Here is an 11,847-nt window from a genome sequence, read left to right on the forward strand (position 1 = left end):
ATGCGTCGCCATAGCAACTAAAATTCAAATCACTCATATGCGCGCACAGATAGCGATTGGTTCAAGTGTAAATATAGGCAGTATAGGCATGCACGCGCACATCGAATCTGATTATTAATAGTTACACATTTAATGTTTTCTTTAATATGAGATTATTTGTTTCAAACCAGTTTTATTATTAAAATCCGTGGAAAATGCGCATAAAAAGGCACAAGGGAGAATAAATCGGACATCATCTTAAACTCAAGATTAATTAAATTTGCCCATTTCCGCATATATAACCATCAAGGCCAATCAGCTTTCAGTATCACTAATGCGTCATCAAACCAGTTAGTAGTAGTGGTGAAGAAATCCAAATTCGAGAGAAAAACAATTATGGCCAAACTTTTATTGGATGGAGTTAGCCTTATTGATAAAAAATGTAATAGTAAACTTATAAAGCTATTGTTACATTACACAGTTTACACATCCCCTCGATGTAAATCTTTCTGGAATATTTTTTTGACAGTATTCACTGGAAGAGGGCGTGGTTACTCTCAGAGAAATACTGTATGTCCAATAAAAGTAGAGAGGTACACTTTAAGATTCTTCATAATGTTTAACGTTACCCAACCAACTCACAAATTGCCTAATTTGTTGATCTCTCTGACCTGTGTGTATTTTGTAAAGTTGAGGAAGAAACTTTGCTTCATTTATTCCACCACTGTAATCAGGTTAAGCCTCTTTGGGAGAGCTTGGGTTGTTATCTTTCTCACTTTATCAAATGTGATTTCAACTTTTCATTGAAGAATATATTCCTCTATTTTTCTGGGAGTGACTATGCTATTGATAATGTTGTTAATTTCTTTGTGTTTCATTGTTTTTTTATTCACAAAAACAAATTTCTCAAGACTTTGCCTAGATTTGATGTCTTTATTGCTGAGATTTCCCTTATTGTAAAATCTCTTGAACTCATTGATAACAGTAAGAACAACAAGTTTCTTAAGAACTATGTACGGTTTTTTTCTTACTTGTTGAGGAGTCAGTTATTGTTTTGTTTTTTAGTTGGTGTCTATTTTATTTTTTTGGTTAATGTATTCAATGCAGTGCTGTTTCTTCTAAAGAAATTGAAATATATATATATATAAAAAGAAGAAATCCAAATTTTTGTTGAATTCTCTATTAAAATTGTTCACAATTACTAGTACCCAGTTAACTATAAACTTGCTAAATTTGCTCTGCAAGTGAACGTCGTCTTGTGGGTCCATGATCTCAAAGAGGCACAAAATCACTTCCACGGACCTTCACCTGGACTGATCCTGCTGGAGGAATGATCTGCCTAACTCAGTCAGAGCTGCTGAGGCCGTGGACATTTTCAAGAAACGGCTGAAGACGCATCTTTTTCAGCAACACTTGATCCATTAATACTAACACTTTCTCTTCTATTCTTTGAATTTGAAAATTCAGCTTTGATAACAGGAATAAATTACATTTTAAATAATATTAAAACAGAAAACAGATATTTTTAAGTTCACAATAAAAAAAGCCAACTTACTGACAGTTCTCCAAATAAACATAAAACAGTAAAATGAACTGAGATATTTTTATTGGAAGTGTTCATGCATCATACTAAGTTGATTCAACAAATTCATTACTTAAATGATGAAAACGTACAATGTTTTCTTGTTCAAACTAAATCGTTTTAGTTTTCATTGAAGTTCGCATGTTTTTTTTAGCGCGTGCGCAGTTTGAACCCTGAACGCATGCGCAGTTTGAGACTTCAGCTCCTCGGCGGTCACGTGTCTGTCTGCTGCTGGTGAGAAGTCGGTAGCGGAGTCCTGCCTTCAATTCAGCGTTTCTGCAGAATCACTGGTATGTGTTAATCATTTTTATAATCGACTGTATGTTATTTGTCATATATAATGTATATTGTGCTCTTCCCAAACTGATGGCCTGATCTAATTCACCAGTGCTGCCGATTTCGCACACTTTTGGGTGCTTTTGTCAATGCTGTTGTTAACTAGCGGTGTCCTGCCTATTCAATCCAGCGTTTCTAAAGAGTCACTGGTGTGTATTAACGACACACTGACGGGAATATTGTTCTTTGTGTTGTTCACTGTATCGCTTGTTTATACAAAGGGTTTGTTACCGCCGGCGCTCTCTGGAAGACTACATTACCCATCACTGCCTAGAACTACAGCAAACTACGGCAACTCAAATAGCTCAAAATACACAGCACGTTTAGTTTTTTTTTCTTTTTTTCCGTGGTGACTCTCCCTGCATTCCAAATGGCATAATGTTATGTATTTTATATATTGTGAATACATTTATTATAAATTCATTCATTAATAAATGATTTAAGTAATAATTGATGTGCTATATTATACATTTTTGAAGTAGAAATCCGTTTTGAAAGTTCAAAACACTGATAATTACAATAACTAGGTTTCCTGAAATAAATATTGTTTAAATATTGCTTAGGTACAAAGACTTGGACTTGGCCTTTAGGGACTTGTGAACATGTCTGGTATTTATCATTTTTATAATCAACTGTATTGTTTTGTCATATCAAATGAGATGTTTGCTCATTATGTATTTACAGTAGTTGAGGAGTTCAGAGAGAGATGGCCTGCCGACTGCACCTTTTCTAAAGGATGAGGTAAACCATTTAATAGCAACTGTCAATATTAATAATTATTCTAATTAATATTTCTAAATATCTTCAAATGCATCATATTTTTGCCAGTGATGAAGATCTTTATTAGTTGAACATCTTCATATGCTGTCTGTGAATGAATGATTCCACAGGACGATATATTCGATTTCATTTCACTCAGGTAATACATTTTAAAACCAAACAGATTATTACGCCACGATAGCACTACTAGAAAGTATGACATTACCTGTTTTTTTGGACATATACATTAATTTATACATTAAATAAGCTACCATTGTTCACAGTTTATGAACACCCGCCATCCCGCGGTAGTTTGTGTGTATTGTTGCGCAGTGGCGTGCGAACTCGACTTGAAAACGAATGCCTTTGCCTGCCGTAGACACAGTTAACCAGTTTAAACATGCTTGCAGAAATATACATTTGATTATATTTTGGAGAACAGACAGAAGAAGATCCGTCGATGTACTTTTGTTTGTTTTTTTGTGTTCAGATGTTCAGTAGCAGTCATGAGCGCGAGCACATGTGGAGAGTTTTAACTCTTTCTTCTCTGTGTCAATTACATGCCTTTGAATGCAACACTCTGCAGATTCACTTTATTTCTACATGTCTAATAATCCAAATGTAGTTGTATAAGTTACTATTATATAAACCAAAGGACAGGCAATAATTTTCGGGCTACAGATGGCAGAAATAATGCTTGTCTAATGCAAAGATAGCCTATCTACTTATGATAATAATAGTCATTTAAATAAAAAAAATATCATTTTATATATATGACGACGTCAGATGCAAAAGCCTCTGAGTACCATCTGCAATTTTCTACTAAAAGAGCATTTTTATCAAGCTTGTATGTTTATGTTCAGTTATTTCACTTAAATGGCAATGAAAAGTACCTATTAATTGTCATTAAAGTGAAATTACTGAACTTAAAGGGACAGTTCACTTTGAAATTAATTTTTGGTATGTTTTAGCTTACCTCAAGGGCATCCAAGATGTAGGTGTCTTTTTTTCCGCAGTAGTTTCAATTTTGATATTTTTAGGTCAAACCGTTCTTGTCTGTCAGTCATAATGCAGGTCTATGGTCATTATCTCAAAACACAAGCACAGAGTCCAAATTAAACAATTCCCCATCGTAAGTACACATTGATGGCCTAAGACACGAAACGAGCGGTTTGTGCAGATGTCGCCTTGTCTACGGCAGTTCATTGGAACGAATGTCTTTAAGGCGACATCTAGTGTATATATCTATGCACCAGTCTGCGTACACGTCAGATCAGATCACTTGGACATGGCTGTGTACAAGAGGTAAAAACTATATAAATACTGTTCGTTTTCTCACACAAACCGCTCGTTTCGTGTCTTAGGCCATCAATGTGTACTTACGATGGGGAATTGTTTTAATTTGGACTCTGTGCATGCTCTTTGAGACAGTGACCATAGACCTGCATTATATGACTGACAGACAAGAACGGTTTGACCTAAAAATATCAAAATTGAAACTACTGTGGAAAAAAAGACACCTACATTTTGGATGCCCTTGAGGTAAGCTAAAACATACCAAAAATTAATTTCAAAGTGAACTATCCCTTTAAATATACGAGCTCGATAAAAATGCTTGTTTTAGAAGAAAGTTTCCGATGGCACTCAGAGGCTTTTGCATCTGAAGTCTTCATATATATATATATAGATTATTACTTTTACATTCGTCGTGGGGAAGAGAGGGCCAGAGAGACCATAGGGGCCAAGGTTTGAGACTTCAGCTCCTCTGCGGTCACGTGTCTGTTTGCTGCTGGTGAGAAGTCGGTAGCGGAGTCCTGCCTTCAATACATACAGTCGACATCTAGTCATAGTTGGGGGCGTGGCGAGGGTGGAGTCGGCGTGGGGGAAAACACTGCGAGCATCGTGTGTATTTGAATGACAAAAATGTGATATTGCGAGTCATTGACTCCTGCCGACCGGCAAACGGTACATTGTAAAATTAACTGCAATAGGTTATGCTAGGCCTTATTTAATTAAAAACTGGGTCAATGACCCAACCAAATGGCCGGAGGTGTCGTTTCCAGACATATTTTGTGAGCTGGTTGAATCTCCAAGACATCGCGGCAGCTGTAGCGGTAACATTAGCCTATAACTCAATCAACTTATGTTGCATGCTATAACTCCATAAAACCTTGTCACTTACCAATTGTACGTATGCTTCACTCCAAACTATTAATCCTTTTGTAAAACGGTGATCACTTAAGAAGTTATAAAGTCCTCTAGTAACTCACAGACTGCAGTCTACTCCATAGTTTCACGGCTCGCATCATGAGCCTTCAGCTGATAACGCTGATGTGAATGAGACATCCCTTATGAAAAACAACTATAGGAATCTTGTAGTATTTTGGGACAAAATATTATAGTAATAGTGCAGCAGATTAATGGCATATTTCAAGAGAATCGTTCAAATTGGTATAAAAGCATGAAATTTGGCACAGATACTCTCTAAGGGTCACTTTTTGGGAAAAAGGCGTTGGCCACCGAAAAATTCAACATGGCAGCCATTTTTTCAAGATGGCCGCTATTTCTATAAAATGCTCATTATGTCAATTGTTAAAACAGTGATGTAGGCATAACATTTTGTGAAAATACTCTTCAGAATGTTTTTTTGGAAAACGGTGCTTGTCCCTCAAAAATTCAAGATGGCTACCAGTTTTCAAGATGGCCGCCATTTCTCTTGAATCCTTACATCTTTTTTTCAAATGGTGCTGCTATCATGAAATTTGGTACAAATATTCTTCAAGGAACATTATCATGGAAAAAGGTGTGTGCCGCTCAAATTCAAGATGGTGACCATTTTCAAGATGGCCACCATTTCTGTCAGAGCTCAATTTAATGTGTTAAGGAAGGTTTTGTTTAATAGAGTGAACGTCATTACACAACCAGGGCACACTGGTGACTTAACTGCTGTGGAACTCAGCATGGGGTTCAGTGTCAGCTGATCTAGTTTTACTTACACTGTAGTTCTTGACTAGTAGTAATAGTATAGCTAAGTTTAGTGTCCCAAATGCTGTCTACCAGCCCCTCATCAATTAGCTAGTAATAGATGTAGTTAGATAGCCGCACCTGAATTGACAGGTTGTGCCAGCGCGGGAGAGCCGAGCCAAGGGTAAGCGGGGCAATACATGACTTGTTCATGTATGCTTACCTGGAAGGTGTACAGATCACACGGGACTTAAATGGCACTGGATGAATGATTGGGCTAGGTGTAGGTGACCCGTACCTAGTTGTATCCCATACCTGAATGTGTACTATGTCTATGATTGAGGTGGTAAAAGGATAACCCCTCGGCCTTAATCAGACAACAAATCCCAAAATGGCAAATGAAAATCCCATGTCAGCCAAGAGGCCAACTGATTGGAAGAAATGTTGTCTTTGTCAGACAGACACAAAGGAAACCCTCCAATCACCACCCATCCATCATGTTTCTCAACATGATGGCTATAAAATGATTGCCACCAACATTCCACTCTTACACAAGATGAACAAAATGCCAATGACCCTGGACCTGGAACGACTGGATGAAGGTGGTGGTATAGAAGCTTTGAGAAGGAACCAAGCGAAGTATCACTACAATCGTCGACTTCGGTTCAACAACACAAAGTTACTTCGTGCCCAGAAGCAACAATCCGATGCTCAATGTAGTGAGATAGATGAAGGCCAAACAAAGCATCGCAGAACCATGATGCAGAAAAGTCTAGATGATCAGGTTTGCTTTCTTTGTGATAACATATCTCCTGAATCTGACCTACGTCAGGTAATGACACTGCAACTGAATGAGACTACATGAATGTGCACAAACACTGAATGATGCTAAATTATTGTCTCAACTAAGTGGTGCTGATGCCATTGCACAGGAGCTGAAATACCATAATTTGCGTCTCATTCATCTTTACAACAGAGAGAAACCTCAGAAGGCTTGAGAAAGAGTCACAGAGTGAAACGATTCAACCAGCCATCTTTCCTATGGCTCTTTCTGAACTGGTCACCTATATTGTTGAAACCAGTCTCAATTCTGATGGTCCTTCCGCCTTCCGTCTCGCAGATACAGTGGGGAGAACAAATATTTGATACACTTCTGATTTTGCAGGTTTTCCCACTTACAAAGCATGTAGAAGTCTGTAATTTTTATCCTATGTATTCTTCAACTGTGATTAACAGAATCTAAAACAAAAATCCAGAAAATCACATTGTATGATTTAAGTAATTAATTTGCATTTTATTGCAAGACATAAGTATTTGATACATCAGAAAAGCAGAACTTAATATTTGGTACAGAAACCTTTGTTTGCAATTACAGAGATCATTCGTTTCCTGTAGTTCTTGACCAGGTTTGCACACGCTGCAGCAGGGATTTTGGCACACTCCTCCAGACCTTCTCCAGATCCTTCAGGTTTCGGGGCTGTCGCTGGGCAATACAGACTTTCAGCTCCCTCCAAAGATTTTTTATTGGGTTCAGGTCTGGAGACTGGCTAGGCCACTCCAGGACCTTGAGATGCTTCTTACAGAGGCACTCCTTAGTTGCCCTGGCTGTGTGTTTCAGGTCGTTGTCATGCTGGAAGACCCAGCCACAACCTATCTTCAATGCTCTTACTGAGGGAAGGAGGTTGTTGGCCAAGATCTCGCGATACATGGCCCCATCCATCCTCCCCTCAATACGGTGCAGTCGTCCTGTCCCCTTTGCAGAAAAGCATCCCCAAAGAATGATGTTTCCACCTCCATGTTTCACGGTTGGGATGGTGCTCTTGGGGTTGTACTCATCCTCCTTCTTCCTCCAAACACGGCAAGTGGAGTTTAGACCAAAAAGCTCTATTTTTGTCTCATCAGACCACATGACCTTCTCCCATTCCTCCTCTGGATCATCCAGATGGTCATTGGCAAACTTCAGATGGGCCTGGACATGCACTGGCTTGAGCAGGGGGACCTTGCGTACGCTGTAGGATTTTAATCCATGATGGCGTAGTGTGTTACTAATAGTTTTCTTTGAGACTGTGGTCCCAGCTCTCTTCAGGTCATTGACCTGCCGCGTAGTTCTGGGCTGATCCCTCACCTTCCTCATGATCATTGATGCCCCACGAGGTGAGATCTTGCATGGTGCCCCAGACCGAGGGAGATTGACCGTCATCTTGAACTTCTTCCATTTTCTAATAATTGTGCCAACAGTTGTTGCCTTCTCACCAAGCTGCTTGCCTATTGTCCTGTAGCCCATTACACAGCTCTCTGGTCTTGGCCATTGTGGAGAGGTTGGAATCTGTTTGATTGAGTGTGTGGACAGGTGTCTTTTATACAGGTAACAAGTTCAAACAGGTGCAGTTAATACAGGTAATGAGTGGAGAACAGGAGGGCTTCTTAAAGAAAAACTAACAGGTCTGTGAGAGCCGGAATTCTTACTGGTTGGTAGGTGATCAAATACTTATGTCATGCAATAAAATGCAAATTAATTATTTAAAAATCATACAATGTGATTTTCTGGATTTTTGTTTTAGATTCCGTCTCTCACAGTTTCAGTGTACCTATGATAAAAATTACAGACCTCTACATGCTTTGTAAGTAGGAAAACCTTCAAAATCAGCAGTGTATCAAATACTTGTTCTCCCCACAGTATGTGCAACCTGTACCAGCAGCGTATCCTTTTTCTAACAGTGGCACTTACTCTCTGTGGACTACACCTTGCCGTGGTGGAGAGGCTTGTGTACTCCAATGAACCTGAGACCTATGCCGGCGGGGATTTTATATCCCTGGCAAGTTTAACTAAGCTGGACAGGTCAAAGGAGAGGAGGCAGACAAAGCAGACATTATGACTATTTGACAGAAATGGTGGCCATCTTGAAAATGGTGTCCATCCTGAATTTTTGAGTGGCACATACACTCTAAACAAAAATGGTGCTAAATAGCACTGAAAGTGGTTAATTGGCTTGTAATCATAGGGGAACCACTTTAAGTGCCATATAGCACCTACCTTTGTCAAATGGTGCTATGTAGAACCATAAGAGGTGCCATATAGCACCTTAACCACCCCAAAGAACCGCTAAAGAACCGCTGAAGAACCAAACTGGGCTTAACAGGTTCTTTAAATGGTAGTGGTGCTATATAGCACCTTAACCACCGCAAAGAACCCCTGAAGAACCGCTGAAGAACCATTTTTTTTTTGTGTGTACCTTTTTCCAAAAGAGTGTTCCTTGAAGAGTATTTCTGCCCAATTTTATGCTTGCATCACCATTTAAACACTTGAAATAATTAATATTCGACAGGAACGGTGGCCATCTTTAAAAATGGCGGCCATCTTGAATTTTTGAGGGACAAGCATCTTTTTCTATTAACATGTCCTTTAGAGAGTAATTGTATAAAATGTTATGCTTGGATCACTGTTTGTTATGCTTGATCACTGAAAAATGGCCGCCATATTGAATTTTTGAGTGGCCAACGCCTTTTTCCAAAATAGTGGCCCTTAGAGAGTATCTGTGCCAAATGTCATGCTTCTATACCAAAGTGAACGATTTTTTTACTAATCTGCTGCACTATAATCCTATTGGAATACTACAGTATTTTGGGACATACTATAGAAGTACTATAGAGGTATTACAGAACATCACATAAGTATTATACACTACTATAGAAATCTTATAGGATTACTAATAGTTCTTTTTCGAAAGGAATGTAGACAAAACTAGCCCACCACTGCCTAATACGAGTTTAACACCCACTACTATATCACACAGGGATCTACTCACACAGTAATATTAAAACATTTTCCTCATTTCCGGTTCTGTGTGTTTATTAGGAAGAATGTAGAACATCAATTCATAATTTGTTAGTTTATTGGCGGTACGGAAAACGACACAGCAACTCTTCGGCATGATTGCCCCGTGTATTTCAATGAGAGCCGAGGCAATGTTTTCCCCCACGGGCTAAATTCACATCACGTGACGGGGCGTTCCCGGGGGCGTTCCCAGACCAACAGTCTGTATCTATTCAGCGTTTCTGCAGAATCACTGGTATGTATTAATCATTTTTATAATCGACTGTATGTTATTTGTCATATATAATGTATATTGTGCTCTTCCCAAACTGATGGCCTGATCTAATTCACCAGTGCTGCAGATTTCGCACACTTTTCGATGCTTTTGTCAATGCTGTTGTTAACTAGCGGTGTCCTGCCTATTCAATCCAGCGTTTCTAAAGAGTCACTGGTGTGTATTAACGACACACTGACGGGAATATTGTTCTTTGTGTTGTTCACTGTATCGCTTGTTTATACAAAGGGTTTGTTACCGCCGGCGCTCTCTGGAAGACTACATTACCCATCACTGCCTAGAACTACAGCAAACTACGGCAACTCAAATAGCTCAAAATACACAGCACGTTTAGTTTTTTTTTTGTTTTTTCGTGGTGACTCTCCCTGCATTCCAAATGGCATAATGTTATGTATTTTAAAAATAATAACTTTTTATTGTGAATACATTTATTTTAAATTCATTCATTAATTAATGATTTAAGTAATAATTGATGTGCTATATTATACATTTTTTTTAAGTAGAAATCCATTTTGAAAGTACTTAGGTAAAGTTGGTTTTATATCCGCACATTCGCGTTAAAGAACTTTTTCAATTAAATAGTCAATAAAGTAATTTTTTTCAGATTCTAAGCAGCTACATGATATTGACAACAAAGATTGTGAACTACAACCAGACTTGGGAGGGTTACTTTAAAAATGTATTCCGTTACAGTTACAAATTACTTCATAAAAAAAGTATTCAGTAACGTAATCCAAGTACCACAATATGAAAGTAATGTAATCTGATTACTTTTGGATTACTTCAAGGCCACATATATAAATAAAGTCAAGCAAGAAGAAATATAATTTTTTTGAAAACCTTTTTTTTATTAAGAATTTGGTCCGGTGTAAAATATTTGCAAAATATAAACTATTTAAGAAAATGTCTTATAGCTGTAAGTAACTATGTTGTAGCTAAAAACTTATTAAAACTAAGCAATCATGTCTCATTTCCACAACTTGGGAACACACAGCCCTGCATATTTATATAAAGGGCTATACAGACATCTAGTGGCTACTGTATGGTATTACAGATTATTTTATTTTTATTTTTAACTAACATGTACAAGGAAAAAACTAAATATTAGTTTATTATAAAATAGGCCTAGGCTACATGTTGACTAAAGCCGTGATCTTTCTTAATTTGCCTGACTAAACTTGGGGCGTTGGCAGTGGGAGTTCGTTACCTAGGCAGCGAACATCCTGTTAAGTGAGAAGAGATTAAGAAAGGACATTTTGGTACAACCATGTTGTTTGCATTTTTTTTTTGAAAACAAAATGTCAGCGGAGTTTCCATGAATTGAAAGCGTTTTTGTCCCGCGGGCATCGTTTCTACTGGCAGCAGTGATTCATTCAGCGTCTGAGGAGATTGTAGAAAGCTGTTATTTGCACACGCACCAGCGGGTGGCACACGCGAGTCATTACTGGCAACAGAACCAGGAACTACTGTATAATCAAGCAGCGCTTAATATAGTGTTATTATGCCAAAATACTGATTTATTAAGTTTTAAATTAAACCATTGTAATCCTGAAAGTATTCCCCCTTTTTTCAAAATGTAACTATAATCTGATTACTACGTTTTTTGACGTAACTGTAACGAATTACAGTTACTGGATTTTTGTATCCTGATTACATAACGCCGTTACATGTATTCCGTTACTCCCCAACCCTGACTACAACATTTTCTACAATCGATCAAAATGGGCAAGTATATTTTTAATGCATACATACTTTAGTAGAATATTCAATGTAGTGTGGTAACCAAGATAGGGACCGTCTAAAAAGTTCATATTGTTTTTCATTGTGTGCAAACAGACAACTACATTTTAGCCAACTGCAGATGTACTGGCAAATATCTCTCACATTATGTGTTCTGATGCTAACCACACCCCCATAACTAATCCTAAACTTACCAATAGAGGGTAATAATTTGGCGGGGGTTGAAATTTGGCACAACGCATGTTTTTCGCACGCTGGAAACGGCACTGTCCACGGTTCTGCATTTCATACATTATCCTGTATTCCAGAATCCACTTCTTCAGGACTTCATAACAAAAATTTAACTTGAATCATTACAATAAGGGTGTTGCTTATTTA

The 11,847-nt window shown here is 38.1% G+C and overlaps 1 protein-coding gene across 3 annotated transcripts in view; it reads left to right on the forward strand.

Moving 5' to 3' along the window:
- LOC309479489 (uncharacterized protein) overlaps nt 1-4,909 on the forward strand; it is a 53,708-nt gene extending 48,799 nt beyond the window's left edge. For all 3 annotated transcript variants that reach the window (XR_014199227.1, XR_014199228.1, XR_014199229.1), the window contains one exon: nt 4,403-4,909. The gene's annotated coding sequence lies outside the window, so the exon portion shown is untranslated. The remainder of the gene's footprint in view (nt 1-4,402) is intronic.
- The last annotated feature ends 6,938 nt before the right edge of the window (nt 4,910-11,847 follow it).

This window comes from Leuciscus leuciscus (genome assembly GCF_965113295.1).
Source record: "Leuciscus leuciscus genome assembly, chromosome: 17".
NCBI classification, from domain to species: Eukaryota; Metazoa; Chordata; class Actinopteri; order Cypriniformes; family Leuciscidae; genus Leuciscus; species Leuciscus leuciscus.